The sequence below is a fragment of the Leuciscus leuciscus genome (genome assembly GCF_965113295.1).
Source record: "Leuciscus leuciscus genome assembly, contig: HAP1_SCAFFOLD_677, whole genome shotgun sequence".
Lineage (NCBI taxonomy): Eukaryota > Metazoa > Chordata > Actinopteri > Cypriniformes > Leuciscidae > Leuciscus > Leuciscus leuciscus.
Genome location: NW_028118063.1, coordinates 1 through 16,548, shown reverse-complemented (window position 1 = coordinate 16,548; position 16,548 = coordinate 1). Strand labels below are relative to the sequence as shown.

The window sequence follows — 16,548 nt, the reverse complement described above, 5'->3', positions numbered from 1 at the left end:
TAATTGTGTCCGAACGAAGATGCGATGCGAAGTCAAGTGGCGAAGTTCTACCTGTTTACAAATATGATTGTATTGTTGTACTGTTTTTTCTTGGGTTAAAAATAAATATGTGTTTATTTAGCATGTTTGTTTTGTCCATACAGTATGTGCGAGTTCCCCAATTGATAGGCCATGCAGGTCCCTATGGAAGCTTGTTTCCGCCACAAAATAAAACATTTTAAAAGATAATTGCTATTTTTTATCTCACAATTGCGACATCACGCAATTCTGACTTTATAACACACAATTGCGACTTTATTTCACGCAATTCTGACTTTATATCTCTGAGAAATAAAGTCAGAATTGCGAGATGTCGCAATTGTGAGATAAAAAGTCCAATTCTAAGGGGAAAAAAAGACGGACTTTTTTTTTTTTTTTTACCTCAGAATAGTTTATATCTCACAATTCTGACTTTATAACACGCAATTGCGACTTTATATCACGCAATTCTGACTTTATATCTCCGAATTGCGACTTTATATCACGCAATTCTGACTTTATATCTCCCATTTTGCAACTTTATAGGGGTCGCAATTATTATTATTTATTTATTCAGTGGCGGAAACAAGCTTATAGGTCCCAGCTGCTACAATGACCTTTTTTTTTTTTTTTGCCCCCCCTGGCTCGAATGTCAAACTCCGCCTATTACATAAAATCATTATCCAGAAGTTAAAAATATATATATCTTACTGTATATCAGCAGTTGATGCTGTGCTTTTGCGACATCTTTTTCTCACGATATAGCCATGGGTATGCTTTTTAATGTTTCTGCTTTGAGTCTTATAAATTGCAAAAATCAAATTTTTTGAGCGAAAAAATATATATATTCTTGAATTATGATCATTGATGTGTATTTGACTCGGAAGATGACAAATCTGATTACACCGTAACCTAGAGCACGCAAACGTTGGTGTCACGCATCTTATTTAGTTCACAATGACAGTTAAATGCAGTAGCATTCAAAGATCTGCCTCTGCTTAAAAACACTGAACCAACTCCGCTGAGAACTAATATAGGTTTGTCATAGGCTTGTCTGTTGTAGTCCATATACCCCTGGTTTCACAGATAAGGCTTAAGCTAGTCCCAGACTAAAATGTATGTTTTAACTGAAAGCAACTTGCACCGAGTTATCTTAAATTAAGTCATTTAGAGTCTTGCGATCTTTTGTCTCAAGATGCACACCAGTAATTTTTCAAAGTCACGTTTATAAAAGCTAACATGTCCTAATTGGCCTAATCTTGGCTTAGTCTAAGCCATGTCTGTGAAACCAGCATTGTGTTCCAGTAAATTTGTTTCACCACTCTACAGACAGGACCAACCTGCGGTTGTAAGTTGATGACCGTTTTTTGTCAGCAAAGGGAATTTGAGCCGCAGAAAGTCGGGTTGGACGAGCCCTCCGGACAATACATCGACCATACCATGAAATGCGCAAATAAAATGCAGAAATCAAATTTCACAATTTTGTAAAACAGAAAAAAAGTTATGTCAATTATTTGATTTTCAATTAAATAAGAATATATAAGGAAAATAAGTTTGTATGTGAATAAAGAAGAAAGCATGTTTTTCGTTTTTCAATTACGAGTTAAAAAAGGAAAAAAGAATGGACGCAAAAGTACACGGACCTTTAACGCTCTATAATTGGGTTTTGACGACTCCCTAATCAATGCAAATTTGTGATATCTGCATTTAGAATTTGACTGGTAAAAAAGATGATTCAAGAGACAGTAACTGTAAAAACATTTTTGAGTACTCAAAGCTGAATTTAACCCTTTCATGCATAGTAGTCACTACAGTGGACAGCTATTAAAAAAGCATTTTCTTGAATTTGCACGGTTTTGGTGGCATAGTTGCACATCATCCTCTTCAGTGGACCCTGGTGCATCATACTATACATTGCAACCAAGTGGCAAGCCGTTGTGTTTCGATTTTTCCCCCCTCCAAACCAAGATGGCCAATGGTCAGTCAGAAATGGCAAGTTGCTCCGGAATATCCACCCATTCCTTCTATCCTAGGAGACTCTTGTACGTAAAAAAATATATTGCAGCATCAAGCAATATCTAATTCCTATCAGTTAAATTTTCCAAGTTTTGATTTTAGATTGGGAGAAAAATCGGATTAATCATCTGTCCACTGTAGTGGACGACGTCATGCATCAATGGCTATATTTCAGCTACAATTCATACTTATACTGTGAATATTGTTTTTGAAAATACATAATCTGCAGTGACTTTTTTTGACTGTAAATAAATGTATTTTTCATTGACATCAAAAAAAGTTATGATTACATAATGTATGTGACTTGTAATGCGTTTCTTTACTCGTAACATCAAAAATAATCTGATTATGTTACGATTACGTTGTTAGATCAATATATATACATATACACATAAACATATATATGTATGTGTGTGTGTGTGTGTGGGTGTGTGTGTGTGTGTATATATATATATATATATATATATATATATATATATATATATATATATATATATATATATATATATATACATACACATACATACATACTTTACGCTTCAGTTCCAACTGAACTCATGTGGCAAACATACTTACAAGTGTTATAAAGAGAATTTCTTGTGCTTCAGTCACAGTGATCAAAAATATCTCTCTAGTTCTGGCTGGGTTACACCTCGGAATATCTGAGTGGCTCAGCTGAGTGCTTTGTTTTGATCACATTCATTCAGCGCACTTTATTTGTACTAGCCTAACTTAGTTTGCTCACTTTGCCGCAAAGTCAACAGAATAGTGCCAAGTTAAAAAATGCAGAGGAACCTATGACTACTACTCTCGGGAAAAGAACACATAATCATTTGCTAAGTGAAGTTTATACACTTACCCGAATGAAAATGCCTGGAACACACTTTCAATGATCTCGGGATGTCTGCGAAGTGTATGTCCGTGCGTCTTATGACGGATATCCAGGCCATCCGTCTCCGCTTGGTCACATCGGACACATGACTCCCTTCATTCTGTTTCCAGGCCGGAAAACAATAAAAAGAAAGTCCGCTGTCTAATTTTTTGCCCCTTCGATCGTGTGAACGGACATTACATCTAACAACACAACATGTTCTTCCCATCACTAAAACTTCCTCGGCACGTCAAAAAGTGGCCTCACAAAATGGCGATTTTTCCCATCAGCCACCGCGGCGCTAGAGCCGTGACGTCACGCCCCCAAGCCCAACTGCCTCATCACACATACTCAGAGATAATAAGAGATACCTGTAATTCAGCTAAGACTAGTCAAAACTATATTTTAGATATCTAAATTGTTTGTTCATAATGGAATCTGCTGTGAATGATGTGCGATAGAGAAAGGTTGATGCTATATTTTATTTTTTAATGAGAAAGAAAACAGGGCTGTGAGGGATAGAAGTACAGTCTGTAGCACTCAGAGTGAAAATAAAAATTAAGAATTACAGTTATATTCTTATTTTTCAAATATATATAAAGGACATTATAGATCTGAGTTCTTAGTATTGACTGTGCAGAAGAAAATTGAATTTTACTGCAAATGCACATTTGTACACTTGATTAAATGTTTTACAAGAGTTGGCTACTACTTTCCATCTGTGACGTTAGGTTCAGTGTGTCCTTCGAAAGATAAATACAACACCTCCACCAAATCAAAGCTTGAAATATGAACTAGAGAAACTTAAGCACTGAAGAGTGAATCACGGTGAAGTGTCTTCAGAAACATGGTTGCGGAACCAGAGAATAGAAATTTCCATCCCTGTTATAACTCCCAAGTGGAAAATGGCACAGAAAGCCATGGCGCGTGTTGAAAAGCTTCCCCACGTAGCCATTGCTCTTCAAACTATTGGAAGACAAAGAGAACATTAGAACACAGATGTGACATGATCTTAATATCAATAAAACAGGTGGATTAGATTATTTTTCAGTTTAAGTCTGCAAACATAAACATTTCATAAAGGTTTACTTCCCCCCCCATCCCCCCCAAAAAGAGTATTATGGTAACACTTTATAATACCTGTAGCATTATACTTACAAATCATTTGCAAACTATTGTAGATAATAAATATGTTATAAACATTACATCATTAATTTACTAATTTAGAGTTGTTCATTCATTGTCATTGTAATTAACTGTAATTATTATTGTTGTTTATTTAGCTCATATATAAAGAGTAAGACAATGTTTTTTAATAATTTATTAACAGTAAATAGTTCTCACTTTAGATTAGGTCATGGAAAATTGGAAAATTACATTAAGTGCTTTAAACCAACTTTTATTAGACATTAATTGCATTCATATTCAGTGTTCGTTAAAATGTTTATAAATACATTAAGAGCACATAAACACATTAGGTTTACATGTTTTATAGAGACTTTCCATAGAAGTGAGTTTTATACTGTACAAACTGTATATTATTTCCCCTAAACCTACATCTAATCCTTCATGATGTAATGAGTATTTGTATATAATTGATATCGACAGCATTATTTTATTTATTTATTTATAAATGCAATTAATGTCTAATAAAGGTTGGTTAAAGAACTTAATGTAATTTTCCCATTTTTTGTGACTTAATTTAAAGTGAGGACTTTTTACAATTAGTACATTGTTAACAAAGCATTAACTCGTTACAAATGAGCTAAATAAACAATAGCACTTTGTTAATTACAGTGAAAATGAAGAACTCACTATATGTGAGTTCTTATGCGCAGACTTATGCACCCTCCAGAAGCTTGCACTCTGCAAGTGAATGACACCTCGTGGTGCCATCCCAAAGAGGCACAAAATCACTCTCACAGACCTTTTCCTGGACTGTTCCCAGCTGGTGGAATGACCTGCCTATCTCTATTCGTCCAGCTGAGTCTTTAGCCATTTTCAAAAAACATATTTTTCATCACCACCTGACCAATTAATACTAGCACTTGCCTATTCTATTCTAAATATTTATTCTAAACCCTTTGATGTGTTATGCGCTAGTCTAACTGAGTCTTGTTACAGCACTTGTATACTGTTGCCCTCTTGCTGGTCTGATTGCTTCTATTGTTCTCCTAAGTTGTAAGTCACTTTGGTTAAAACTAAGTGTCTGCTAAATGATTAAATGTAACTATTTGAGTTCTTCATTATATATTCACTATTGTATATATGGAACCGTTATATAAATTATACTGTTAAATGTATTAGAATTCCCACAAATTTGTTCATTTTCATATACCTTCCTGATTGAAAAATGAGTGATTTCCCCTTTTAAAGGGCACCTATTATGCAAAATCCACTTTTATATTGTGTTTTGACGTATATATGTGTGTTGGCAGTGTGTGAACACAATCACCCTACAATGACAAAAAATCCGCCCACTCCTTTTCTTTAATCCCTGTTAAACTAAAGCAGTTAAATTCTGTTCCCTTTCAGTCGCTCACGTTCGACATAGTCGATGTATCGACTGATTGGGATCACGCTATCATCTTCGAGCAGTGTTAAAACGAGCCAATGTACACATTGGCGCGCGAGCTTTGGATCCACGCTCCGCCCCGCAGAGCGGGTATAAACACGGAAGCGGATGCACACACCACTTGTCTTTCGCTGAGGAGCCGATCAGTCTTCATGTCGATGTCTCTGAAGAGTGTTGTTATACTACAACGAGCGAGTGTGTCGGTGCTTCTTCAGGAAGTCTCTTCCGGTACTGGTGGTTCTACAGCACAAGATTTCGGAGCTCTCAACTGCTGTTTTAAAAGCATCACATTTTCTGTTTGTGTTTGTTTGTCTGTATATACTGTATGTATATGTGTATACAGCACGTATAAAGCACGAGCCAGCTTTTGTGGATGGTTCATGTTCTCATTGCGAGAATATGACTATCGTGGTGTTGAGATTGAGACACGCCGTGAAGCTGGAGTCCCCATTACCTCGCCCCGCTACGGCGCTGTGTGGGATGAGAGATCAGAGGATCATAGTGAGGCTTGGAGGAACCAATCCTTGTGGGCCCCTCACTCCTCTATCGCATCACAGTCGGTAAGCCCCCGTTGAGCGCGCTGGTCCCTCTTGTAATGGACCGACCAGCCGTTTCATTCGGGGCCCCTCCAGAGGACAGGATGCCGATTGCAGCATCGGAGGGTGAGCTGACCTCTGGAAATGATGACTCTGCTGCATTGTCTGCTGCAGTGTAACATTGCCCGAGCCAGAACCAGAAATATCAGCTATGCTGAAACGGGCCGCTGAGGCTGTCGGCCTTGAGTGGAATCCTCCACCGTGTCCCGAACAGTCTTGGTCGGATGATTTGTATCTCAGGACGGGCCGTGCTGGATCTCAGCTCGCCGCCCCAGTGCCTTTCTTTCCCGAAGTGCATGGAGAGCTTACCAGGTCGTGGACGGCACCTTTCTCTGCCAGAAGCTACCGAATAGCTTTCCCCCCTCACTACCCTTGACGGAGGAGCGGTGAAGGTTGCAAGGCTATACCTCCAATGGAGCTGTCTGTCGCGACACAAGTGCACCTGTGTACGATGGCCGCTGCATTTTGGACGGGGACCCCTCGTCTCCTCCTAAGGCCTATGAGTTCTCGCCCGCCACCACCTCCTCCTCGGAGTCAGAAGCTTCTAAGGTTGCTTCATTCCTCTTATTACTGCTGGCCTGCTCAATCGTGCCGCTGACAAGCCTCATGACAGCCTGAGGGAGAGTGGAGACTCCGTCCCCCGGTGGTACAGCCGTTTGGGACCACTTCGGGGCTGCACCGTTACATCTGTTGCCCCTCCGGACTCGTCCCTCCGCCAGTTGTTTCTTCTCCTGTCTGAGTGGATATCCCTCGACACAGAAAAAACTGTGGCCACAGCTGGCCCTGGGCCCCGTGATGCAATTCACGCACGCCAATGTGTGCATTGGCTCGTTTTAACAATGCTCGAAGATGACAGGCTCCCTAGGCGTGATCCCAATCAGTCGATATGTCGACTATGTCTCCGTTCCCTCCTTCAGGGAATGAGGGTTTCATACGTAACCGAGACAATAAACATGCCGTTTTAATTATCTGAGCAGTGCGACATCATAGCGCTCAGACCCCGCCCACAGCCGCTGACTGACAGTCCTGCATTACTATAGTTTCCACCCTCAGCGAGTTGTACATTATCCACCATTTTCTCCACACTCGAGCAGCTGTAGTGACAATGTCTCGTAGGCGTTCTGTTGTTGGATGTTAGAGTGAACATAATAATCTTCATTGTCTCCCGACATCTGAGCCACTGAAGACTGCTTTGTGAACGAGGGGCAAAAAGGCAGGCTTTGCTAAAAGTGTTTCCTCAAGGATAGATCAGTACCTACTGTTGATCTGATACTGTGATCCAGCTTATAGTCTCAGGATCGATACTGGTCATGGCAGTAATGAAAGGGAGAGCAGACACTTTATTACAGTTCATCTGAGTTGTTTTAAGGATATAACATTTACCAGTTTATTAACCCTCTGGGGACGACAAACTCGCCGACGTGTTCTAGAATTTCTTCACATAGCAGCAAAATAGACTTAAAATACTCCGTCATTTATGGTCATATAGACAAAAGAAATAAGGAAAAATAAACTTTAAAATGTCTACTTTTGAATGTGTCCACTTACAGTCAAAACAAAACATTATGCTTTTGTAAAGAAAATAAACAGGGTGTGCTTTCTACCTCTCCATCTCCGTGAACTTTTTTTCTGGTGCACGTCTCTAAACTTAAACAAAACTCAGCGAATACTATTCACCCAGGCATGAGCAATATATCTTTATAAATATTTAAGTGTCTACTTAATTCCAAACGAAAACATTTATGTAATCTGTATGAAAAGAGAGAGATGTCAGTCGTTCTCATGTCAGCTCATTATCTTCTAATGTGAACACGCCTACTGAAAGCGCACGCTATTCAAACGCAAATGATCTGAGGCAATCCATGCAAACCTGTCAACGCCCACATCAACTCGATAAAATGCATCAAGTTTAGTCATATTAATGTACTTTACATCGTTTTGTGACGCTGTGAGAAATAATAATAGCTTAATAATTGTACTGCAATAATTTACCTCAGAAGTGCTGGTTTCAGTTTAATTTCAAAGAGCAACAGATCCAGCTGAGGATTGTGATTAGTAAGTTCTTTATCCTAATCGCAATATGGACTAGTGTCTGTAAACCGCAAAAAGACCGTTTATGAATCCTGCGTGTTACGCGTGTCTCAGTGTGAATGAACGGCACAGATGCACGCTTTTGTTTACTACACGCACTTACATTAGTAAACATGCTATTTTTACATGTACACATCTACTAGTTTAGCTTTTACCAAACTATATTGCTATAATGAGATGAGCAAACATGGACTTACTTGAAATGTATATACTTTGATAGCCTGTATACATAAACAAAAGGTTCACCATTAAAAGACATGGACCAAACACTTCAACATAAATCAAATACAGTAGCCTAGTTTAAACCAGTGTAAGATTCCTTAACTTTTAAAATAAATTTTACACTCCTATGGCCAATGATAACACTTTATAATAAAGTTTCATTTTGATAGCATTAGTTAACATGAACCAACAATTACTGAACAATACTTACAGCATTTATTAAAGCTGCCGTCGGCAAGTCTGGCAGATTGGGTCGATTAGCCAAAATTTTTAATGTTTACAACTCTCATGCCCCTCCCCACTACCAGCTAGCACCCTCCCATCGAGGTCGTGCTCGTCAGTGCGTCACTGTGCGTGTGTACCTGATTTTCTGTGAACGCGTCCGTCTCTTCAGCATCTATCAACACCATGGACTCGGAGGTAGGCTGCCCTGGCTAATCTATCCATAGATAGCAATAACCGAGAAATTGGAAGCTTGTTAGTAGATTTTCTCTCCGCCATCACGCTTCATGCAATCTCCAGGCGAACTTCAGGCGTGGCGTGTGCATGTGATATTAACGTGCGCGAGTGAGGGGGGATCTGTGGCGTGTGCACGACCTGTGATTGACAGTCAGATCTCACACCCTCCTGCGCTGATTGGACCTGATGAAGCGGGAGCGCTGGATTTTTGCAAAACAAATAACACGCTCCAGGTGGAGTTAGAAGCTCGGGTTTTTTTCTAAAACCACCTTATTTATGTTGTTCTGTCGGATTATAGTGTCGATTACACTGAATATGATCAAAAAAATGTTGCCGACGGCAGCTTTAATCTTAGTTAATGTTAAGCTCAACATTTTCTAAGACGTTTTTAAGATCCAAAGTTGTATCTGTTAACCTTAGTTAATGAACTGTGAACTAACATGAACACAAATATTGTATTAACGAACATTAAAATCAGATCCAAAGCACGCACATCCACAAAGCAATATGTTGCTCAAATTGGGTGCTCAAGGAAATTGATAAAAATATGTGAGTCTATCATTACATTTTTCACATTATTAACTAACATTAACAAAGGCTATTGCTCTCTGTTAAGTTCATGTTAGTTAATACATTAACAAATGAGACCTTATTGTAAAATGTTACCAAAAAATCTAAATAAAATAATGCAAATAATGCATTGGATAACATTGGGCTGCATATAAAGAAACAAAATGCATGTGCCATGGATAAGTAAAATGGAATCGCCTCCGCACGGACAATAAGGAAATTTGTAAATAATATGAGAACAAAACAGCGGTAGTTATTAATAATAACGCATCAATGTTTTTTATTTTTTTATTTTTTTATATTACAGTAATAGTAAACATCTTTAAAGGGTTAGTTCACCCAAAAATGAAAATTCTGTCAGTAATTACTCACCCTCATGTTGTTCCAACCGCGTAAGACCTTCGTTCATCTTCGGAACACAAATTAAGATATTTTTGATGAAATCTCGTAGTGTTTTTGCGCTGCGCGTCTGTGTTATATGTCATCACGCATCACACACATGACCAGCGTTGGCCAATAGTGAGCCTACGTGGTGACGTGTAACACAGACGCGCTGCGCAAAAACACTACGAGGCCCAGAGAGAAGGAAATGAATAGTGGAATAAAGTCGTTATTTTTGTTTGTTTTTGCGCACAAAAAGTATTCTCGTCGCTTGATATACTTAAGATTGAGCCACTGTAGTCACTTGGACTATATTAACGATCTCTTAACTTTTCTGGGCCAGCAAGTTTGGGCCACCTAGCAGCCTATGGAGAAGTGATCAGCTCTCAGATTTCATCAAAAATATCTTAATTTGTGTTCCGAAGATGAACGAAGGTCTTACGCGGTTGGAACAACATGAGGGTGAGTAATTACTGACAGAATTTTCATTTTTGGGTGAACTAACCCTTTAATATTAGGCTTACTGTTTCAAATTACATCATTGCGGTTTGAGCTGCGCGCGCTGAAGCTGAAGAGAATGAACACCCATAAACTGAACCGCTTTGCTAGAAGGTTAATCAACTCAATGGTTGCTGAAGAATGTAACTATACTCAAAGAATTTACAACCATTTTATTACAAAAAATATTGATATGTATATGCAATCCCAATTATAGCTTTTAATGTTTTGTATTTCTGTTTGATTGCGCGCGCCGAACCTGAAGAGAATGAGCACCCGGAAACTGAAGAACTTTTCTAGCGGGTTGTTTAACTCAACGAAACGCATCCTGTGAGATTAATCAGATATTTACATTACCGTAAAACTTGACAAGAGACACTGTAAAACAGGAATACTGGCTGCAGTCTTTGACAATATTTAATTGACTCTGCTTCTTTTAATTTCAATGCATTAACAACATTAACATATTTCAATAAAGATAGTTACATTTTAATCAAGCCTTTTCCTTTTACAGAGTTTTCAACCAAATATCATGTATTTCACATCACAATAACATTCATGAGACATTACTCTCATTTTTAAACTGTCACGAATATAGCATTTCGCTTCACGCAATCCTAGTGTTTTACATGTACGTCGTCATTTTGGCTCTAACTCACTCATGCTTAGACCGCCATTTTGGCTCTAACACACTCATGCTTAGACCGCCATTTTGGCTCTAGATTACTTCTAGTTGCGAACGCATATTAAACTCACTTAATCTTTCTCATCCGATAACAATCAACATTATGAACATCCATGATCTCTTTTTTCCTCACTTTCTTTTCTTTCTTGCCGTTCCCTCACATTTTCTACCTTTCTAAACAAAAAGTTGACTTACAAAATTTAAATCAATGTATTGTTTTATGTTAATGATGATTTTCAGATCATGAAGCAAAAACTCTAGGCGACAACATCCATTAGTCAAAAGTCTTGTGGACACATATTTAGTATGTGTTTTGTGGTCTTATTTCAGAAACTTTCATTTCTTGTTTTTTCAATAACCAATAAATGTCTAAAAGCACATTTTGAGTACAGTCATACCTTGAAACAAATCCTGTTCAAATAGGCTATATGGGCCATTCTAGAGAATTGGTTCAAAGTTAGAGTTGGAAACATCTAGAAAAAAAATTCGTTTTCCACAAATTTTGTAAGCATGCAAATTGTATAATATCCAAGGTAATCATTACTAGTAATTGTGCAGTTAATTCTCATACTATATTTTCATAATGTTTTGGAATATATCCTCTCGCCAAATTTGTCACTAATAAAAAACAATAATAAATAATTTAAGAGAAGGCTTATATTGACCTATTAAGATTTTGTTTACATCTACCTTGTAAATATATTTTTTGATATTTTATTCAATAATTTTCACATGTAAATCCCTGGGGAGCAAAATTCTGTTTAGGGGCCCTCATACCTGACCCGTGAGCCATGAACCATTTGCCATTGCCACACAGTCACACCTGACACCCCAGTGTTCCCACTACAATCCCTCCTTTAACTAGTTGTAGTGAAAATGTAATTCCTGATATCAGAAGACATTGTTACAAGTAAAAAGTTCATTCTTAATATCAAGAATTCACATTTTAAATAGTACAAATTTAATTATTGATATCAAAAATGCATATTATCCTGTGAATGAATAAAAGCTAAAATGGCGCCATAGCATGTCACTGTGTTTTAAATGATAAAAGTAATTCTTGATACTCTTGATTCTTGATGGTTATTATTTACTGAGGGATGTGCATCCATATTGACCAGAATCTCCAGCCAATCAACATTTTAAATTCAATGGAGCCTATCAATAGTCAATGTCAATACATTGCTTTCCATATTGCATTTGGGCAGAGTTGTAACTAAACCTTGACTTAGCGACTAGATAATCATCGTCTTGTTTTAAAACTATAATGAGGAGTGCCATCACGCCCGTATTGTACTGGTCCCGACTCACAACAGATGTTTCTGCTGGAAAGTGCGCGTTTCATTTCATGCACGTTCATATGATCGCATGTTAACGCGCGACGCGGTTATCTTTTCCGAGCTGCAGTTTATAAACAAACACCGTTGTCCTTTGTCGTTTATTAAACATAATAAATCAACGCACATCAACTTAACTTTAGCCTACTGTTCTTTGCTGACATCAAACTTTGAGAGGAGAGCACACAAGTCTACCTGATAACTGTTCCTGCAATGAACTCTTATGGTGTTTTTTTCTCTCTCTTTTCGTGACCAGAAGGATAGTTCCGCTTCATTTTCTCATCGATATTGTAAACATTGATTGACGCGCTTTGACACGAGGGGGAGGCGGGTCCTTGAGTAATTTGCGGGGCCCTACGCACTTTGCGTAGTGTGCGTATAGGGCTGATCGGCTCTGAAGCTAAGTGCTAACAAAGTTTCGCCGCAAGACAGAGGGATTTAGTGCACGCACTGAGACCAGAGAGGTATGTATCAACTCATCTTAGTTAAGGGAATAACATAGTTTAATATGAAAAATCGGAGGAGTATCCCTTTAAGGACTCATTAGTTTGAATGTTGGAACAAACACTATAATAACATTTGAAAAGGAGGTTCTCTGCGCTTCTGTAATCCACAACAATCCGGTGCAACCAAGACAGGACAAAACAGAGCAGAAAAAAGGGAATCGCCGGTGCAGCACAGATGTCTACTTAATAAAATTTTTATTTAAGGTGCATAACAATAACTTGACTAACGTTTCGATGTAGTTACATCTTCATCAGAGTCCTTGATCATTTTCATCTTAGTTGATAATTCAATATACCTACTTTATTTTTGACAGAACATCCCATACTTTATATTTAACATATGAGCAGAAATTGGAGAACAAAAGCTTCATTGATGTGGCAGTAGTCTATTGTACAGCAAAAACGTTATAATCTATCCAAAACTAGTCACGAAATCTTGTCTAAACATTCATATTTTGTCTGTAACATATTGTTTTTATGATATATTAATATAGGGCATATAAAAGTTAATTTGCTGTTTAATATGTTGCTTTATACAAAGACCTTTTATTTAAACATATTTCAGTTGATTTTTACTCATCTCAGTATAGCAGTTTAGTTTGGGAAATGCTAAACTAGTAGATTTTTTCATGTTCATATAAAAATAGCATGTTTAATAATGTAAGTGCGTGTAGTAAACAACAGTTCATTTACACATAGACACGCGATTCATATTTAAACAGTCTTTTTGCTGTTTACATACACTATATTGTGAATCCGTTGCTCCTCAAAGTAAAACTAAACCAGCACTTCTGAGGTAACTTTTGCCAGGATTATATTACTAGATAATTTAAAAGTAGACACTTAAATGATTATAAAGATATATTGCTCTTACCTGTGTGACTAGTATTCGCTGAGTTTTTTTTTAAATTGAGAGAAGTTCTCCAGAAAAAAAGTTCTCGTAGACGGAGAGGCAGAAAGTATACTCTGTTTATTTTCTTTATTTTACAAAAGCACAATGTTTTGTTTTGATTGTAACTGGACACATAAAAAAGTAGACATTTAATAGTTTATTTTTTCATATTTCTTAAGTCTGTATGACCATAAATGACGGAATATTTTAAGTCTATTTTGCTGCTATGTGAAAAAAAATCCAGCAAAACGCACCGGCACATTTGTCGACCCCAGAGGGTTAAGACTGCTCTAATAAAAATACTCAACAAAACAGGCATTTTTGTCATAATTCTGTGTATTATTGTTCGTTCAAGTGCGAAAGAGAACTAAATACTGGTGCGCTGTCTGTGCGTGTCTTTCTGTGTGTGTGTCACATAGACAGGACATTCACAGGCAGCGCGTTTGACAGCACTAGTTCTGACATTTTCATTCGGTGAGATGAGATTTTACTGACACTAGAGCATTAGTTTTGGAAACTCCGACCTCTTTTTGAAAGGGGCCAGGAGCAGCATATACAGTAATTTGCATTTAAAGGGACACACAAAAATGGTGCATTTTTACTCACTTCCCCAAAAAATTATCTGAAGGGTATTTTAATGGTTTGTTAACGGTTGTGATTTCACAAGCCAACATAATTTCTTGTTCTGTCTCCTCTTCTTCCCTTTTGAATTATTAACTGGATGGAAGAGGTGGGTTATTTCTGACTCCTGATAATCTTAATTGTAATTATTGCTTCTATATCTATATTTTTTACTTCAATTCATGTTTATAATGTTAGTACACTTGTCTGTGTGACCATTTTTGGTAATTATACCATTTTTAAGTTTTAAATTTCACTGTTTTAAATTTTTGTCTTTGGCCTTAATGAGAGCCCAAGGTGAAGTGTACATCACATTAATTTTACAAAGAGAAAACAAGGGCAATTCACTCAAAGAGGCTGTGATTATTTGTCATTAATTTTAGGTATGATTTCTGTTTCTTGTTTAATGTAATTTTTCTTAGCTCAACTTATCTTTCATGCTCCATTTTGTACCTTTTGCATTGTTAACTGCACGGAGAGCGAACGTTAAGGGTGATTCACACTCTAAGAAAGGCTGTTTATTTGACTTTTTTATCAAGAGTAAAAAGATCCAGTGAAACTGCCACCTGCTTTCCCATGTCTAAGTCCACAAAAGTGCACAATGTAGAATAAAGTTTCACAACTGGTGTCGCTGGCTGCGCATCGCCGGTTACATATAGTCCATTAATGTATTACCTACAGTTTATAAAATATAAAATATAAAAATATTTTTAAATACTTTATTACACTACAGGTATTATAAAGGGTTACCAGTACTATGTATTGTATTTGTATTGGCACTAACCTACACACAAAGAATTTGACTCCTGGAAACCTCCTTGATTCGTCATACAAGACCATGTTTCCTTGTACCCCATCCATCCATTTCCAACCACTTCCTCCACACGGATCAACCAGAATCTGCAAATAATTAATAGTCATTTCTGAAGAAATAGGAGAGGCGTCCTCTCCTTGACTATAGTCTGTTAACTCTCCTGTATGTATTTGTTATCTGTAGTGTTTTAAATATAAATATTATGTACTGCACTGAGTTACCTTATAGCTATCGGCATGATAACTTCTCCAGTCAAGTTCATAATGGCAGCGCCGATCCTTTATAAATCCACTGTGCCATCCACCATCTGGTCCAATGGCTTTGCACACCACAAGTTGGGTTTTAGAACGGACAGCATCTGTAAACCACAAGGATTTATGGGTTAATCATGTCCAATGATTTGAGTGGAGCTTTTTCTAGCTTGAAGATACAATGCTGACTTAGGCTGGGCATAGAAATGAATTGCACAACTAGGGTTGGGTATTGTTTGAATTTTAATAATTTCAATTCTTATCGTTTCCTAATTTTGATTCCAATAAGGTAAAAAAAAAGAAGTCTTGTTGCAAACATTTCATTCTAGCTGAATGTCAGGGTTACCAGTAACCATGTCTGTCACCTCTGTGCACTACCTTTCCCCCAATCCTCCCTAGTTATCATCACCTGCACTCACTTCAAAATCAACACACCTGTCTGCCATCATCCCCATCTACAGCGCGCTACATAAGCCAGCACCACACATACACACAGTGTGTCCCAAATCACATACTATCCGTCCTAAATAGTATTCGAAAATGGAATTAGTACGTCCCAAATCACAGTATTTTGAAAAGAGTATTCCATAGATCCCCAGATGTGGAAGATAATTATTTAATGTGCAACAGCAATGTGAACTTTTGTAAATATATGTTTGGCCATTAACATATAAAATGCATCATTATATTCAATTATATTCACATGAGGAGAGTCTCTGCATCAAAGACCCCTGACTGGCAGACCAACATACTGCTGCATTCTCTCTCCGAAATGGTAGGAAATTAAAAGTTGTGACAAGATGATTGACAGGGCAATTTACAGTGACAGGATGTGGTGAGTAAGTGAGAGTAAGAGCTGTCCGTTAATGATGACAAAGTAGTATGCTTCTAAGTTTGTCTACTCTTCTGGTACACACGCCGTAGCAGAAGTATGTTGTCAAAAGTCATTTCTCTTTACAAAAAGAGTACATCTTTAAGGACATAGTACAAGTGAGTGAATTAGGACACAGCAACAGATATTGTCTGACCCCATTGCTTACTAGGGCCTCGTTTACACTGTCAGTGAAATGTAAATAAATTCCGATGACCGTAAGTTCTATGACCGTGTAAACAAGAAAAAAATGCATGCATTTGGATATTACGAG

At 37.5% G+C, this 16,548-nt stretch overlaps 1 long non-coding RNA gene across 1 annotated transcript; it reads right to left on the bottom strand.

Annotated features, from left to right (window-relative positions):
• Positions 1–3,368: 3,368 nt before the first annotated feature.
• Positions 3,369–15,537, bottom strand: LOC309491890. The gene is made up of 3 exons (XR_014203359.1): positions 15,374–15,537; positions 15,123–15,238; positions 3,369–3,871 (listed from the first exon to the last, which is right to left on the bottom strand). It is a non-coding gene; the product is annotated as an uncharacterized lncRNA (long non-coding RNA).
• Between the last annotated feature and the right edge of the window lie 1,011 nt (positions 15,538–16,548).